Below are 17,707 nucleotides of genomic sequence, written 5' to 3'. Positions count from 1 at the left end.
GGGAAGTCCCCCATTTTAACCATTTTTAAGTGTACAGTTTTGTGGCATTAAGTACATTCACATTGTTGCGCAATCATCACCACATCCATCTCCAGAACTTTTTCATCATTCCAACCCAAAATTCTGTACCCATTAATTACAAACTCCCCATGCGCCCCTCCTCCCAGTCCCTGGAAACTACCATTCTACTTTGTCTCTGTGAACTTGACTACTCTAGGTACTTCATATAAGTGGAATTATAGAATATATCTTTCTGTGACTGGCTTCTTTCACTTAGTGTAATGTCTTCACGGTTCATCCATTTGTAGCATGTGTCAGAATTCCCTTCCTTTTTAAGGCTGAATATGTTCCTTTGTATGGATATACCACATTTTGTTTATCCATTCATACATCGATGGACACTTGGGTTGCTTCCATCTTTTTCACTTTTATGCATAATGCTGCTATGAACATGGGCATACAAGTCTACATCCACTCTTGCCTCTCCTCTGTAGTCCTTCTCCACAATGTAGCCCAAGTAATCCCTTTAAACCCACAAGTATGGTAAAATCACCCCTTGCTCTCAGGTAAGACTTTCTCACTACCTTCGTTTCTTAAACACAAAGCCACCAAAGACACCTGCTGCCATAATGTCCGTTACTTCTGCCATAATGTCCTTTCCTCCCTGCTTCTTCAACTTTTTCTTTTCCCCACTCCCCTCCCTCTTAGAACCTCAACTCCTGCTCTTTTCCTGAGCGAAGAATTCCCTGATAACCCTCCTTCACTAGGTCAAGGGACGCTCTCCCTCCCTCTTCCACTTTCCCCTCCTACCGCTTGTCGCAATTGGCACTATATCATCAAGCGCATTTATAACAATGATTGTTTCCACCACTAGAGAATAAACGCATGAGGGAGAGGGCATTATCCAGTTCCTACAGCTCCTGCGAGGACCTGGCATCTAGTAAGTGCTCAATTCTTCAGTAATTAATTTTCATAATAAGTCTGTGAGGACACAGCTGACCCCTCCCGCCCGGAGGCTAAGTCACAGTGGAGAACCAGGGTGGCCCTGCGGACTCTGGCCACCGGTCCTCAACCCCCCACCCTGGCTGTCCCATTTGGAAGTCCTCCGTCCCTAGGCAAGGGGGTGCAGGGCCCTCCCCGCCCCGCTCGCGCAGGGAATGGTTGGGGACCGCTCCTAGCCGCTTGGTCTGCAGCCACCCGGCGTCCGCCTGGGGCGGGGGCGGGGCCTGCCAGGAGACGTCACTTCCGGTGTACACAGCCGGTTCGGGCGGTGAGCTGGGGGCCGGGGCGCGTCGCAGGTGAGGAGCGGGCGCGAGCGGGTGCCGCCTGGCGCAGGCGGGCGGGCTCAGGGGGTGGTGGGTGGGTGGTGGGCTGCGGCCGGGGCTGGCGACTGGACGAGCTTGCGGGGCGCCGCTCCGCTTGGGGCCGCAGGGCTCAGGGCCGTCGGCTCCCGCCCCTTGCCCGTCCGCTGTGGAGGACGCCGGGCTCTGGGAGCGCTGGCTGACCGGACGGAAGCCTGGAGGGGCCTCCTGGCTCGTGCCTGAGACCGGGGGCGCGGCGGGGACCCCGCGGACGCGGGACAGGAAGGGCGGGGGGCGCTCCTTGGGCCGCCGGAGCCGGGGAGGTCGGGCTGGCGCCGGGACCCGCTCCCGGAAGCCCGCCGAGCAGTTAGCGGAGGGACGGCGGCCTGTGGGTCCCGGGGTCTACCGGGACTGCCTAGGGACGCGGCCCTCACGCCGCCCCGCGGCTGCCGGTCGGCTGCGCGCACCTTTCCCGCCGGGCCGGGCCCCGAGGAACACGATTTTCCGGCCCCGCTGAGCCCCCTGGCGCAGTCGGGCCAGGGGAGGTTCCGCGGGGACCGCCGGAGGGCCGGGGCTGAGGATGAAGGACCCACGGCTGAGGGGCGAGCGTAGGGTCAGGGGTGTGTCTTCCTGCTCCGCGCGGTGCGAGGAAAGAAGCATGCCTGGTTGGCATGATAAGAATTTTGTTTATTCTCCTCACAAATTTTGCCAGATAAATACTCAGCTTGGAGGGGGGGGGTTAATTTGAAAATAGCTTGTTTCCGCTCCTCGCCCCCATTATAAAAGCAGCTCATTCTCCTTTCTTCACATTCAAGACAGCACAAAAAGTGTTGTGACAATACTTTTTAAAGTGACAGTCATCCACCAACCTACCGCTCAGTGACAGCCATTGCTAACATTTTGGTGATATCAATAAATACAGATATTATCACTTCTATGGACTTCATAATGTATATCATATATACATAATATATACATATATACGTATATCATATATACATAATATATACATATATACATATATCATAAGTTAACCAAGCCAACATATACCAAGTTAACGTGTAGATTGTTTCTAATTCGTCACAAGATAAACAGTTCTGCCAAAAGGATTTGTCTGATTGTTGTTTTGGGTTAAATTTACAAATGAGGTCAAAGGTAACATTCATTTAAAAAATACATAGTATTATTTTTCCTTTGTTGACACTTCAAAAATTATTCTCCATCCCAATATTCATAACATCCATCCATATTTGTTTCTCGTTTCATGGTTTTATTTTTACTTTTAGCTGTTTTAAATTTACTTAAAATTTGGTTTTGGTTGAAAATATGTATTTTCCAAATAGGTTAATTTTCCCAACTTTACTGAAAAAACTATAATTGCTGTTTTATCATATTTTAGACCTAAAGTTCTAAGTTTGTGTTTGTAAAGGACTACTTACAGATTTGATATTTAGATTTTGTGTATGCTGTTTTATAATTCCATTCACAATATCTTTTTTTAAAATCATTTTCCTTTGCAAGTCCAGGATGTATTTCACGTTTGAGACTTTTTTCTTTTGAAGTAAAAAAAAAAAGTTTAGTTATTGCTGTTTCATTTGCTATCTTGCTGACAAGATAACAAACTCCATATGAAGAGTTCAGGTTTGTTGTGGCAACTTTTCAGTCTGGCATTTGAGATTCTAATCTTCCTCTATTTTTGCACACGAATACGTAGGTTAGCATTGGAGACCAAGATAGAAAAGTTCTCAGATTCCCTTGGCAAGCCTAGATTTTTCAATCTAAAATTATCTCTGGATTTTTGGAAGACAACATGTTTTAAGCATCCTCTTTAAAAATTTTTAAACAAGTTGCACATGATTCTGCTGAAAATTTTACTAAATGTTTATTCTGCTGAAAACCCGAAGCCTAATACACCAGCAGCTTTTTGTCAAGCGGGTCTAACAAGTCTATAGGAAAATGATTGTTTCTGAGAGCTAGTGGACTGGGGCATCACATGAGTTGAGTGTCCACTCTCTCCTTTTCCCTCCTGTGACTTTCTGCTTAGTGGAAAATGATGACCTTCCAAGGTGGAGAGAGTGTTGGTTTGAATAAGGAATTGCTTTTTTGGAGTTACAGAAAAAGCAGGATGCCATTTCCTCTTAGTTCTAAGTTCACAAAGAGCCTGAATGTTTCAGGGGTTGTGCTTCAAATGTCTTTATCCATAATGAAACTGTCCTCCTGAGGGTCCTCTGATTGATAGATGCAGTGGCTGCTGCTTTCTCATTTCCCTTGACCTTGACCATAAGTATTTGGCATGGTGAGCCACACTTTCTTGCTGTTGTGCATCTCCTCTTGGTTGGCCTTCTTGACTTAAGCTATTGTGATCATTAGCTTAACTTTGTGACTGTGCTTTTTCACTTGTCTTTGCTGCTTCTCTTCTTCCCACATCTGCCTGGAAGCATTTTCTAAGGCCCAGCTTAATATCTCTACCTCTTTCCCCCAATGCATGCTCCTTCCCACTTGTCCAGCATGTGACTTCTAGGTAGAGACCCATTTCACCCCCTCATCCTCTTTCCAGTCGGTGACCCCAGCTCAGACTTTGATGCAAGTGATTTCTTTCTCTCCCTCTAACTGACCCCTGGACATGTTTCTGAGGCCATACTTTCTGCAGGTGATGAAGCCCTTCATTGCTTCCCAAGGTGGCCTGTCCTTCATGACTCTAAAGTTCTTACCAGCTGACTTACCACAACTCTTCTTCCTTCTTTTTTTTTTTGGCTGTGTCATGCAGCATGCAGGATCTTAGTTCCCCAACCAGGGATTGAACCCCCGCCCCTGCAGTGGAAGCAAGGAGTCTTCACCACTGGACCGCCAGGGAATTCCCTCTTCTTCCTTCTTGATTTGGGTTCTATTGCCATTTGCTTTCTATTCCTACAATTTGATTTAAACTTGTACCTTTGCTCTGAGGGACTTCAGACATAATTTGATCCCACCCTGGATTAGAAAAATGAGACCCAATGAATTTAGTCATGAATTTAGTTATCTCACATTTATGCAGTATTTACAGTATAGGCCAGTTACTGTACTGGAGGATTGGAATACAGAGCTGGAAGGCACAGCCTAGGAAAGAAAACCAAATAAGCAGTTGCCATCAAGTATCATAAGTGCCTAGAAGCAGGAGACAGGTTTTAGAGATCTTGCCTGTCTTGTTCACTGCTGCTATCTCCAGGGCCTAGAACACAGTGTTTGGGGAACAATTAAGTATTTGTTGAATGAATCAATGATCATCTGAGAATGAAATCAGAATAAATGGCAAATCAGCTATCTGTAGAAAAGATACAAGCCAAGAGACATTTTGTAAATGTAGTTTTGAGAATTTCAGGGAAAACTTTTAAGTTCAACCAAAATGACCCAGCTATAACCCTAGGAAGGCATGATTGGAATGTGTTTGTGGCCAGATGCTTAATTTTATATCCTCAGAAGAAAGATTTTGATTCTAGAAAGAGAGGGTTGGGATGATGTCTATGGAAATTGGGGTGGTGGGTCCAAGAGAAGAATTGGGTGATGTGTCTGTAGTACCTTCTGGGGACCTGGGCCAGAGGAGCTCTGTGCAGTCCTCCACTGGGCCTTTGCTCTTCCAGACAGATGGGTGCATCTCTGTTGATGCCTCTAGTGGAGAGAATCTTTCCTTTGCTTTGCTTCCATGATCCTAATGCCCTTTGATTAGAACATGGCTTCACATGGAGATTTCCTGTTGAGAGTGGTCTGCATCCAGACTCCTGGGTCAGATCCTGGACTTGAGTTGCTGGCTAACCTCTCTGGTTCCCCATCCGAGGAATGGGGATAATAGTAACACCTTCCTCTTTGCTGCCTGGCCCCCGGTAAGAGCTCAATAGGTGTTAGCTCTCATCATTATTTATAAACTTTGTGACTGGCCTTCTGGTTAATACATCATTCACCTTTTGAGCTTAGATAGCCTGAATCAGTCCCCCTGAACCGACTTGCTCCTGGGTGCACTGGGAACCAGAGCTGAGAACCAGAAGGTGGGAAGTCATGACAGATAGGCTTTTCCCAAACTGCTTGTTCAGAGAATCCAGCTGCAGTTGTTAGGGAAGACTGTCAGGTGAAGGCTGTGCTTGAGCTGAGTACTGTGGGAAATAGTCCAGCACTACAGGAAGGGGAGAGGACTTTTAGGTGGGGCCACGACGGCTGTAAAGGTATAGAGCTGAGCACGTTTGAGGTATGTGAGTTGCAGGAGATTTAGGCTGAAGGGTGGATAGATATGAATAGGGGAGTAGAGGGAAATGAGATTGGAAAGTGGAGCCAGCTTTTGAAGATATAATTAATAACAGTCTCTAACTTATTGGGCATAACAGTGTGTCAGGTGCTATGTTCATCCCTTGGACTCACTGTGCTAGCCAGGTTTGGTGTGAAGTGCTTTGTGTATAATACCTTGTTTGGTCCTCATAACAACCCTCTGATGTAGCTATTTACTATTATAAGAGAAATGACATGTTGGATGTCTCCTCGATTCAGCCTGCACATTGCTACAGGGCTAACCCTTGACATCTGCTGTACGTTTAAAAGCCTTTTGTGACTTCTGTTTCCTGATGAAGTCCAAGCCCACCAAGATTCTCTGACTTCATGAAATCATCTTTAAAGTGTGAAAATATGTGTCTTACAACTGAATAAAAGCAGCATAGGTGCAGATATGCATCAAACTCAGAGAAATATTTCAGTGAAAAAGGCAAGATGCAAGACAATGTGTATATGTGCCCATTTGTGTAAAAAAAAAAAAGAGAGAGGGGATACACATGAAGTAGGTTTCTAAGTGCAGAAAAACAATTCTCGAATGATAGAAAAGAAAGAGTGATTGCCTTTGGGATTAGGCCCCAGAAATCTAGGCTGTTAGACTGACCTGGCTTTTTCTTGCATACTCTTTTGTACAATACGAATTTTTTTCACTGTGTATGTGTATTTTCAATGAAAAAGTAATAGGAATTAAAATCTAAATGTCTGCTATATACATAGCAGTCACTTAGAGAGGGAATGTAACATAGAGTTTAAGGGCAAGGACTATATCCAGACTGCTTGGGCTCAAGTCCTGCCTCTACCACTTAACTAGTCACTAACCTCTAAATCATATAGCCTCTCTTTACCTCAGTTTACCCTGTCTGAAAATGGGTGAAGTAATAGTACCTACCTCCTGGGGTTATAGTGAGGCTTAAAGGAGTTAATATTTGTGAAGTCCTTAGAACAGTTCCTGACAGGTGTGGGTTTTTGTTGGTGGTGGTAGTGTTATGACCCTGTGTTTTACACCAAAGTGAATGTGAAGATGTGTCCAATCTCTCTCTCTGTGTGCTTACAATTCATCTGGAAAGGGAAGACACACAGAGCTAATGATGAGTAATGGCAGTGGAGGCTGCAGGAGCTCAGGAAAGGCTCCATAGGAACTAAAGGGGCCTAAGATGGTGTCATCGAAACAGTGGATCTTAAATATGGATAACTTCTAGAAAAAGTGAAAGGAGAGAAAAGGATGCAAAGAGGCTTGTTCCAGGTGTGATGTGTGTCCCAGATGGACTGAGGCAGAGAAATGAGACGGGAAAGCGCCTTGAGGGAGCCTGAAAGTGGGATATGTCGTGCCATGGCAGGTCATCGTTAGCTGGCAGAGTTTTTCTTAGCATATATAAAATGATGGGATTTATAGTGATGAGAGTTTAGGCTTGATGAAATGTGCTAGCTCTACCTTGAACTTTCAAGTGATTGTGAGATGTTCCTGTGTAATTCTTTTTTCTTTTTGTGTGTGTGTGTGTGTGTGTGTGTGTGTGTGTGTGTGTGTTTTGCGGTATGCGGGCCTCTCACTGTTGTGGCCTCTCCCGTTGCAGAGCATAGGCTCTGGATGCACAGGCTCAGCGGCCATGGCTCACGGGCCTAGCCACTCCGCGGCATGTGGGATCTTCCCGGACCATGGCACGAACCCGTGTCCCCTGCATCGGCAGGCAGACTCTCAACCACTGCGCCACCAGGGAAGCCCCCTGTGTAATTTTTTTAATGAACCCCTTCATACAGGACATGTGGGTTACTTACAGGTTGGTGCTTATAGTCAGTGCTGCCAGTGGGCATCCTGGATGCAGGCCTCTACATTTACTGAATCTATTTCTAGGGTTCATTCCTAGATGGTATTGCTTTTTTTTTTTTAAGCCATTTTGACTATATTCCTTGTGTCTAGGCCACTGTCAGATACGTGCTTTTCCAAACTGGTAGTTGCAAAGAATCATAATGTGAAAGTTTTTGAGTGTGGAATTAGAGCTAGATATTACCTGAAAAAAAAATCAAATTTTCTTATTGAAAATGATTTTGGGATTAGGTGCTAGTGAGATGGTCGTATGACTGGGGAACCTGGGAATACCTGAGTCTTCCCCTACCCCACTCCCAGGTCCCAGAGGGGGATGTATGTGCCTGAGAACAGGTAGAGGAAGGCTGGCTTGGCTCCCAGACTTGAGTGCTGTAGGCTGGTAACCTAGGCAGGGAGAGGTGAAAGTGGTTCCTCTCACCAGCTCACAAGGACCTATCTTGTCTGTGGGTCTCCAGGTAGGAAAGGATGTACCGTGCCTGTCCTTGTCCTTAAGTTACTTTGTAATGTGCTTTGTAAAGCAAGGTGATTCATTCCTTAGCACTGTCCGTGTTCTTTTTCTAGTTTGGGGCTGCAAGAGGGAGTGGTAGGCAGGGAAATAGGAGGAGCCATGACCTCCTTCCCGTCTTGAGAACACAGGGCAGCACTCCTTTTAGTTTGTTGCCAGGACTTTGGGAGTTGGGGCCAGGGCTGCAAGAAGGTAAGAAATATTTTTGAAAGTTGTTGTAACTGTGTGGTATTTGGCGTGGGGGTGGGGAGAGGGAGTTAGTATTTTTACTGCTAGTAGGCCAGAATGAAGAATTTTAAAAAAAGATAAAATGCCGCCTTCTGACTGTTTCCTGGCCTGTTTCAGAGCAGTAGTTCCATTTATTGAGTGCTGTCCTTTATGGATTTAATCCTCACCGCAGTACTGAAGAAACTGAGGCACGAGAGTTCAGGTAACTTGCCTGAGGTCATAGAGTGATTAAGTGCTGTTCATTCAACTGATGGTTACTGAGAGCAGAATTTCGTATCTAGGGTCAATCTGTCTCCCAAGCCCATACCCATAACTACTGCATAACCTCTCAGCATTGAGAGATTTCATCTTACCCACAAGGTAGGAACATGAGCCACTGCAGGCCTGCTCTCTAGGGCTGTCTTCCCTGCCTCAGGAAGCGGTGGGAGGTGGGGGTGAGATGGGCAGGAGGCTCCTTGAATGTCCTCATTGCTAAATATTTGACCTGCTGAAATGTTTGTGGAGAAGAATGAGCTCCCTAGCTGTAACTCGGATTTGCTGTTCTTTTTGAGAGATGGAAAGGCTTGCTGGGTTTGTAAAATTGGAGTCAGTGTTCCCAGCCTGGAGGAAGGAGCTTCTATAATATCCATTGATGAAATTTTTCATGGGTACCTTAAATTTTCAGAAATGGTCCTGAATCTGAAGTGTATTTATCTAAAGTTTATATAGTTCCTCTCTGTAGTAAGAGAAGTAATTTCCATATTATGGTTTGATTTACCTGTTTGTATATAAGCTTCTTGATAAATACTTGTTTTTCCCCATTTGAGGTTAGTTTTGGATAGGTTCCACAGTGCAAGTTGTTAAGAATGAGTAACACTATACAACTTTGAGTTCTTAAATAACTTTCTAATGGATACATTAGTTTTCACTAGTTCAACATGCTTTTTTTTTTTTTTTTACAAGTTTGGAAACTTTTTGGATAATTGAGCTAAAACTAGGCTTAAACAGAGCTGAGTAGATCAAGGCCTTATCATGCTGTAATAAACTGCAAAAACAAAAAAATAAATAAAAAATAAACTGCAGGTTTTTAATAGGTGTAGATTTAAAAAAATTTTTTTAACAAATTGGATTTGAAAAATTAATCAATGTTTTGTGATTTTTACTTTAAAGTAATGATTTACTTTAAAGTAAGTTATTCTAACTCCTTGATTTATACTCGAATTTCCTTCTGCAGCAGTTTATCACAAACATTTTCGTAGTGCTTGGGTGCATTTTGATATGCAAATTTTTTTATTATCATTGTTATTACTTTTGGCTGTGCCACTCGCATGTGGGGTCTTAGTTCCCTGATCAGAGATCCAGCCCATGTCCCCTGCATTGGAAGCAAGGAGTCTTAACCACTGGACCACCAGGGAAGGCCCTGATATGCAAATTTTTATTGGTCTGAGACCATTTCAATTTACAGATGAAAACTTTGTTTCACCTGAGTAAACTTTTTCAGATGTTTAGGAGCCAACTTTGTTCACCTTTTGGTGGTGTATGGTAGTTGCTTGTAGATAAACCTTTTCTTGGCAAGGCTCTGACCACCACCACCCCACTTTTTCCTTTTCTTTTGAAGATTTCTGTTTAACAAATATTTTTTTGGCTTAGAGTGTTTCTCAAATAAAATTCAAAAGTTCTTATATTTAATTTGTTGTTATTTTTTGTTTTGTTTTTGTTTTTTTTTTTGGCCACACTGCTCAGCTTGCAGGATCTTAGTTCCCTGACCAGGAATCGAACCGGCACCCTTGGCAATGAAAGCGCAGAGTCCTAACCACTGAACCGCCAGGGAATTCCCTGGCCTATTTTGTTTTTAACCTGTGTTATTTTGAAACTAAATTTCAACTCTGTTGACTTTGTGGTTAGAAAATTTATTTCTTCTGCTTAACTGAAATTATCAGTTATTTGTAGATTACCAGATATAAAATCTCTTCAGATCTGCTGATGACAACTTGCTTTGTTTTTATAGAGGAGTGTCATGTTTTGTGATGATAAATTGTTTTAGAGCAAGTGTCAGTACAAGGGGCAGTCAGGTGTCACCACGTGGGAGCACTTGGTTCCTCCATTAGACCAGAAGCTCCTTGACGTCAGCACTGTTAATCTCTGCATCCTGGGTGCCTGGAGCATTCAGGCACGACTTACAGGGTTGAGCCATGCCTGTGGGCACAGGTGTAGAAGCATCTTTATTTTAGCTATGATAGATTCCAGCTATGATTAGAATTTTTTAGAATTCTATGAATAGAATTTTTATTTAGTAGGGTTTTTTCTATCTACTTGAGTTTTCATACCTCAGTATAGGAAAGCATGGCTTCAGATTTTGTCAACCAGTCAGTTATTTAGTAATTTTCCTTTTGTTTTGTTTTAATAGCAGTTTTAGTAGCCACTTCTTGACTAGGAAAAATGTAGTTTAATCTTGACTTCCTTAAAACTTTTTCATTGACATTTTTTTACTCTGATAGAACTTTAATGTTTCAGGAATTGTTGCATGATTCTTTAAATTAAAATGCGTTAGTGTTCCTTGAAAACTTTCTATATAAACTAGTGTCCAGTTTTGAACATAGTTTTCTTTGGGAGCAGTCTCCTGGGCACAGAAGTAGTCTGGGCTTGGTGGACCCAGAAGTGTCACTTCCTTTCCTCTGGCCTTGGCTCTCCATGCCTCCCTTTCCGTTTTGATGTTTTAATGATACCCTCCCTGCTCAGTGATTTGTGTTCAGGAAGCTAGGCAGTGATTACTTTTGTTTCTGCTTTGTGAATTTCTCCCCCCACTTCCTATTTTTACTGAGCAACTACAGGAAGTGAGGCGGCTCCTGGCTGGCTGCTGCTAAGCTCTGATGTTAGGTGGCAGAGGACAAGGCCTTAGGGCCTAAGCCATTCAAAGCATTTTACACCTTTGTCTTTGCACTGCCTCCTTCTTCAGGAATCGTAGGAACACGCTCTTATGATTGGGTGATTGGGTTGAGATGACCGCATGTCCTTGTCAGCCTGGGGTTGGGGGGAATTGGGTGCCGCTCAGCTGGAGGGCAGATCTTTTGTGAGGTAGATGAGAGGTTGTTCCAGCAGTAACAATAGAACATAGTGGCGCTGTGGAGAAGTAGCTGTTGTGGGTGGACAGTGTGGCAGGAACAAAAGGTGGGTTGAAGAGACCTGTTGCAAGTAAGGCTGGAGAGGTGATTCTGGATTTGGGCGGGCCTGGACTGGCAGGCTTGGCGTGTGAAGTGAGCAGCCCATCTGCTCTCTGAGGTCTTTGACGAGGCCTCGGCCTCTATGGTGCTCTCCTTCCTCCCAACTCACGGCATTTGTTTTTTCAACCAGGTATTTAGCATTTACTTTTTTTTTTTTTTTTTTTTCAAAGCAGAACCTTTTATCTAGCACTTAGCTACTGCCTCTGTGGATAGCAAGACTGACCGTGTGAATGCTGTATAGAAATAACCATTAAATAAATACTGAGGATGAACTAATCATTCAACAGACATCTGTGCTTGGCACTCTCTGATATCTTGAATGAGCTCGGTGATCTTGGTGGTTGGGGGTGGCTTAGAAGCACAGGGGAAACTGGCAGTTGTGATGCAGTACGTTACAATACAACAAAGACAGTGCTAAGATAGGGCTAAAGACAGGCTGTTATGGTTGCACACAGAGGCGCTTCTACCTCAGTCTTTGTCAAGGTGGCTTCCCAGAGGAGCTGACATCTCAGTTAGACATCCAGGAGGAGTGAGAGTAAGCCAGGAGAGCTTTCCATGCAGAGGGAGCTGAATGTGTAGATGGTGAGAAGAAAGATGGCACAAGCAAGAACTAGGCAGAAATGGGGTGAGGGAGGTGGGGGGAAGTTGGGAGAAAGTTGGGAAGGTAATGGAGAGCCATAATCGATTTTAAGCAGGAGAGTGGCGTGATTAATCACACAGCAACCAGAGAGGAGCAGTCCAGGCATTTAGAAGATAACTCAGGAGGCTCCTCTGTAATTCAGACAGGAGGTAAAGAAGGTTTGAACTTCGGATTGGCAGTGAAAATAGAAGGAAAAAGACTTGCAAGATGTTAAGGAGGCAGAAAGGATATGACTAAATGATTAATTGGATATAAAGAAGAGTAAGGAGTAGAGGATAACTCCAGGTGTCTGGCTTGTTCAGGTAGGTTAATGGTGATGCCATTCACCAAGACAGGGAAGGAATATGGAAAGACTGGGGAGAGTTGGTTTTGGACATTTGATTTGGGGACCTGTCCATTAGGTAGTTGAATATTTGGGATCTGGAGTACAAGAGAAAGATCTGGGCTAGAGAGATGGATTTGGGGATCATCCCAGTGAGAACATGTTGATCTTAGAAACAGGGCACAGCATAGAGCTCTGAGGAACCACAGCACTTCAGGTCTGTCAGATGGGGAGTGGCTCAAAGAGGCAACTAAGAATGGCCAGAGGGACAGGAAGAAAGGAAGGAGAACTAGCATCTTTTCATATCACTCTTTTTAATGTGGTAACACAAGGGGAGCCAAAAAAATAGAGCCCTAATGAGAGAGAGAACTAAGAACTGAATCAGGCATTTTCTCTTGTCTGGATAGATACTTTAAACTCGTGAATGTTGAGAATAAAAATCTTCAAAGCATTTTTTTGGAGTGCATTTCTAAATATGGCTTGTGTCATTCTGAACTGACCGAAAAAGCACCATGGAAGTGGTTGGGCTTTGAACTTCATGGGCAATAACTTTACTAACCTCCCTAATTTCCTGTAGTGTCCCCAGATTATTAAGGGTGGGTATTTAGATTTACATTGTTGTTGTCTAGAGAGGACAGAGAATTTTCTGTATTTTTTTCCTCTGAAGAAGGAGTTGTTTATGGAGTGGTTCACCTTTATTTTTTAAATAACAGCTTTATTAAAATGTAAGTCACACACCATACAGTTCACCCATTTAAAGTGTATAATTCAGTGATTTTTAATGTATTTGTAGAGTTACGTAACTACCACCAGAATTTCAGAACATTTTCATCACTCCAAAAAGAAACCCTGTACCCATTAGCAGTCATTCCTCATTCTTCCCATTTGCCCCAGCCATAGGCAACCATTAATTTTTCTGTTTCAATGGATTTGCCTATTCTGGACATTGCATGTTAATGGGATCATACAATACGTGAACTTTGTGTCTGGCTTCTTTTTTTTTTTTTTTGCAGTACGCGGGCCTCTCACTGTTGTGGCCTCTCCCGTTGCGGAGCACAGGGCTCCAGACGCGCAGGCTCAGCGGCCATGGCTCACGGGCCTAGCCGCTCCGCGGCACGTGGGATGTTCCCGGACCGGGGCACGAACCCGTGTCCCCTGCATCGGCAGGCGGACTCTCAGCCACTGCACCAGCAGGGAAGCCCTGTGTCTGGCTTCTTTCACTTGGCATAATGTTGTTTTCAAGACTCATCCGTGTTGTTGTGTGTATCAGTACTTCATCCGTTGTTTTGGCCCTGCAGCATGGCTTGTAGGATCTTAGTTACCCAACCAGGTATTGAATCCAGGCCCTGGCAGTGAAAGTGCCGAGTTCTAACCACTGGACCACCAGGGAATTCCCGTACTTCATTCCACTTATGATTGAAGAATATTATTCCATTGTATGGCTATACCACTAAGTTGTTAGACATTTGGGTTGTTTCCACTTTTTTTTTTTTTTTTTTTGCGGTACGCGGGCCTCTCACTGTTGTGGCCTCTCCCGTTGCGGAGCACAGGCTCCGGACGCGCAGGCTCAGCGGCCATGGCTCACGGGCCTAGCTGCTCCGCGGCATGTGGGATCTTCCTGGACCGGGGCACGAACCCGTGTCCCCTGCATTGGCAGGCGGACTCTCAACCACTGCACCACCAAGGAAGCCCTCCACTTTTTTACTACTATGAATAGTATTGCTCTGGACTTTCATGTACAGGTTTTTGTGTAGACATGTCTTTTATTTTTCTTGGATATATACATAGTTGTGGAATCGTTTGGTCATATGGTAATTGTACATTTAACCTTTTTAAAAATTTATTTTTTTATTTTTGACTGCGTTGGGTCTTTGTTGCTGCGCGTGGGCTTTCTCTAGTTGTGGGGAGTGGTAGCTACTCTTGCTGTGGAGCATGGGCTCTAGGCGTGCGGGCTTCAGTAGTTGTGGCTCGCGGGCTCTAGAGCGCATGCTCAGTAGTTGTGGTGTAGGGGCTTAGTTGCTCTGCGGCATGTGGGATCTTCCCGGACCAGGGCTCGAACCCGTGTCCCCTGCGTGGGCAGGCAGATTTTTAACCACTGTGCCACCAGGGAAGCCCTATATTTAACCTTTTGAGGTACTGCCAGACTGTTTTCCAAAGTATTTGCACCCTTTTACATGCCCACAGATTCTAATTTTTCCACATTCTTGCCAACACTTGTTATTGTCTGTCTTTTTTTTTTTTTTTTTTTCCGGTACGCGGGCCTCTCACTGCTGTGGCCTCTCCCGTTGCGGATCACAGGCTCCGGACACGCATGCTCAGCGGCCATGGCTCACGGGCCTAGCAGCTCTGCGGCATGTGGGATCTTCCTGGACCGGGGCACGAACCCACGTCCCCTGCATCGGCAGGCAGACTCCCAACCACTGTGCCACCAGGGAAGCCCTATTGTCTGTCTTTTTATTATAGTCATCCTAGTAGTTGTGAAGTGGTATCTCATGGCTTTGATTTGCATTTCCCCGATAGCTAATGATGTTGAGCATCTTTTCATGTGCTTATTGGCCATTTGTATATCTTCTTCAAAGGGTTCAACTATATTTGATCATCAGTTTGGGCAAGGTAGATTAACTTGTAAAACTTGACACTGTGAAAGAACAGATGAACATATTTGACTAGAGAAATGAGAGAAAAGTGTGTGTGTGTGTGTGTGTGTGTGTGTGTGTGTGTGTTGAAAGATGCTGTAAACAGAAGGTAAAAGATAAAGGACAGGCTCCCCAGAAAAATAACCAGACTCTTCACCCATATCAGGCCTGAGCTTAAGAGACAGGGTGCTTGATGATCCTGTTATTTAGCTGTGACTTTGGAAGTAGAGACCATGGTCTCCACCTTCTTCCCCACAGCACCTGTCTTAAGGCCACAGATATTGCAACCACTGCCAGGTTTCTGCAGATCTATGGCCTGACAAGTAGAGAGGTCACTTGCCACATGGATAAATATAGTTTCATCTATATTGAAGCATATATCAGAATTTCCATCCTTTTAAGGCTGGATAATATTCCATTATGTGGTTATACCACATTTTGTTTATCCATTCATCCATTGATGGATATTTGGCTTGCTTCGGCCTTCTTGGTATTATGAATAATGCTGCTATGAACATAGGTGTACAAATACCTGTTTGAGTCCCTGCTTTCAGTTCTTTTGTGTATATACCCAGGAGTGGAATTGCTGGATCATATGGTAATTAACTATATGTTTAATTTTTTGAGGAACTGCCATGCTGTTTTCCATAGTGACCATACCATTTTACATTTCCACCAGCAATGAACAGGGTTTCAGTTTCTCCACATCCTTGCCAACATGTTGTTTTCTGTGTGTTGGTTTTTTCTTTTTATAATAGTCATATATGCATATGAAGTGGTATCTCATTGTGGTTTTGCTTTGCATTTCCCTAATGGTTGGTGATGTTGAGCATTCTTTCATGTGTTTGTTGGCCATTAGTCTATTTCTTTGGACAAATGTCTATTCAAGTCCTTTGCCCATTTGATAATTGGATTGTTTGGTTATATGTTTTTGAGTTATATGAGTTCTTTATATATTCTGGATATTAATTCCTTTTCAGATATATGGCTTACAGATATTTTCTCCCATTCTTTGGTTGTCTTTTCACTCTATCAGTTGTGTCCTTTGATGTACAGAAGTTTTAATTTTGATGAAGTAAAATTTGTCTGTTTTTTCTTTTATTGCCTTTGCTTTTGGTATCATATGCAAGAAATCATTGCCAAGTCCAAACTCATTAATTTTTATATACTTAGTGAATTTTGCTCCAGAAGAGTTATTCTTTGGATTCTGAAATTCTACCATTATTGGCCATTAATATAAGAACTTATTCTTCAGGTTTACCCTGGGTCCTATGACATGGGCTGGGTAGTATTAGATGGGTTCCCTTATTTCTGGCCTGATAAGAATTCCTGGGCTTATCTTTTTGTTTTTGACCCCATATCTAGAATCAGCCATTTCTATAAGGAATTCTCATCCTATTTGGTGGGAGGAAGTAGTATTAAGGGCATTAATTGCAACTGGGATGTGAATTTAGATCTTTTCAGTAAAGTAAATGTGTACTTTTTAGAAAGAAAAAGATAACTCATGATTCAAATACAATAGAAGGATTACAGGATTTTTATTTCTTTGATTTTATATTTGTGTCTCTTCTCCTTTATTGACAACAACACCAGAGAGGTACAGTCAAGACACTGTTTTAACTTGAAAAATCCTTCTCTGTGTGGTTATGCCACCAATTCGATAAATAGTTTAGGTTCACTTGTCTGTTTTTTATTTTTAGGATTGTTTTATTTTTTATTTACTTTTGTTTTATAGTTATATAATATAGTTACATGGTTCTAAAGATAAAACTATATAAAGCCAGTTATACTGAGAGAAGTATGGCTTCCTTCCTTGCCTTTGTTCTTCTCTGTACCTCATAGGTAAACATTTTTATTGGTTTTTGGTTTATTCTTCCATTGCTTATTTTAAAAAATATAAGCAAGTGTGGGGTGTGTGTGTGTGTGTGTATCCCCTACATGCTACTCCACTCCTATTTTATTTATTCCCTTGTTTTTCATCTTGGCAATCATCTTTCTTATTTCCAAGAGTTCTTCCTTGATTTCTGCTTCATTTATGTTTTGCTTGCTTTTGTTTTAAGGTTGCATTATCTTCTCATATCTCTCTGAGGATACCAGTTAGAATTTCTTTAGATACCAGTTTTTCTGGGACCTAAAATATACGTTTCTCCTGGAGTCTGATCTGCTTTTCATCTTAGTTTTCCTTTATGTCCTCTTGGTTTTCTTTCACTATCTGGTGATGCTTATCGATGAAGAACCAGGTTGATTATATAGGTTATTGACAAGAGGTTCCTGTTTTTCCAACAGTCCTCTTGCCTTAATAGGAGTTGGCTGATTCAGTGACCAGGGGTGAGAAGTATGGAGGAGATCAGGTAGATGAACCTATTTCCCACTCCTGACTGTACCTGCTGACTCAAAGCTGGGCATTTATCCAGCTCCTCCAGGAAAAGAGCTCTGCTTCTCTGCCCGCCTTTGGCTTTACATGTTCTGAGAAGTGTCTAGCTCTGCTCTGGTCTATCTTGTCATACAATTTCCTCCACTTCCTTTCTGTCTTCTAGAAAGTGGCCAGCATTCAAATAGACTATATCTCTCGGCCATTTTAATTACCGTTATGTTGTGATTCCCTTGTGAATATCTTTTTGTTGTCTTTGGGATTTGAGGAAGGTGGGGAGGTAAGTATATGTGCCTGTTTATTTAGCCTGTCATCTTGAAATGAAGCTACTTTGTGCCATACCATTTCTGACAACAGGACTGCTTTTCACTCCTTTTTCTCTATTGGCTTAA

The 17,707-nt window shown here is 43.3% G+C and overlaps 1 protein-coding gene and 1 pseudogene across 2 annotated transcripts in view; both read left to right on the top strand.

Annotated features, from left to right (window-relative positions):
• Positions 1-1,221: 1,221 nt before the first annotated feature.
• The window catches only part of GARRE1 (granule associated Rac and RHOG effector 1), a 78,425-nt gene continuing 61,939 nt past the window's right edge, over positions 1,222-17,707 (top strand). Inside the window, exon 1 of one of the 2 annotated variants that reach the window (XM_022585797.2) lies at positions 1,222-1,298. The gene's annotated coding sequence lies outside the window, so the exon portion shown is untranslated. The remainder of the gene's footprint in view (positions 1,299-17,707) is intronic. The other variant, XM_089902934.1, reaches the window with a different exon arrangement.
• LOC149744619 (capZ-interacting protein pseudogene) overlaps positions 1,352-17,707 on the top strand; it is a 30,693-nt pseudogene continuing 14,337 nt past the window's right edge.

Source organism: Delphinapterus leucas, chromosome 20, assembly GCF_059928025.1.
Source record: "Delphinapterus leucas isolate spDelLeu-1000000601 "Yukka" chromosome 20, BTC_Dleu_Yukka2, whole genome shotgun sequence".
Lineage (NCBI taxonomy): Eukaryota > Metazoa > Chordata > Mammalia > Artiodactyla > Monodontidae > Delphinapterus > Delphinapterus leucas.
Note: the sequence above shows the minus strand (reverse complement) of the source record. Positions and strands in the feature narration are given on the sequence as shown.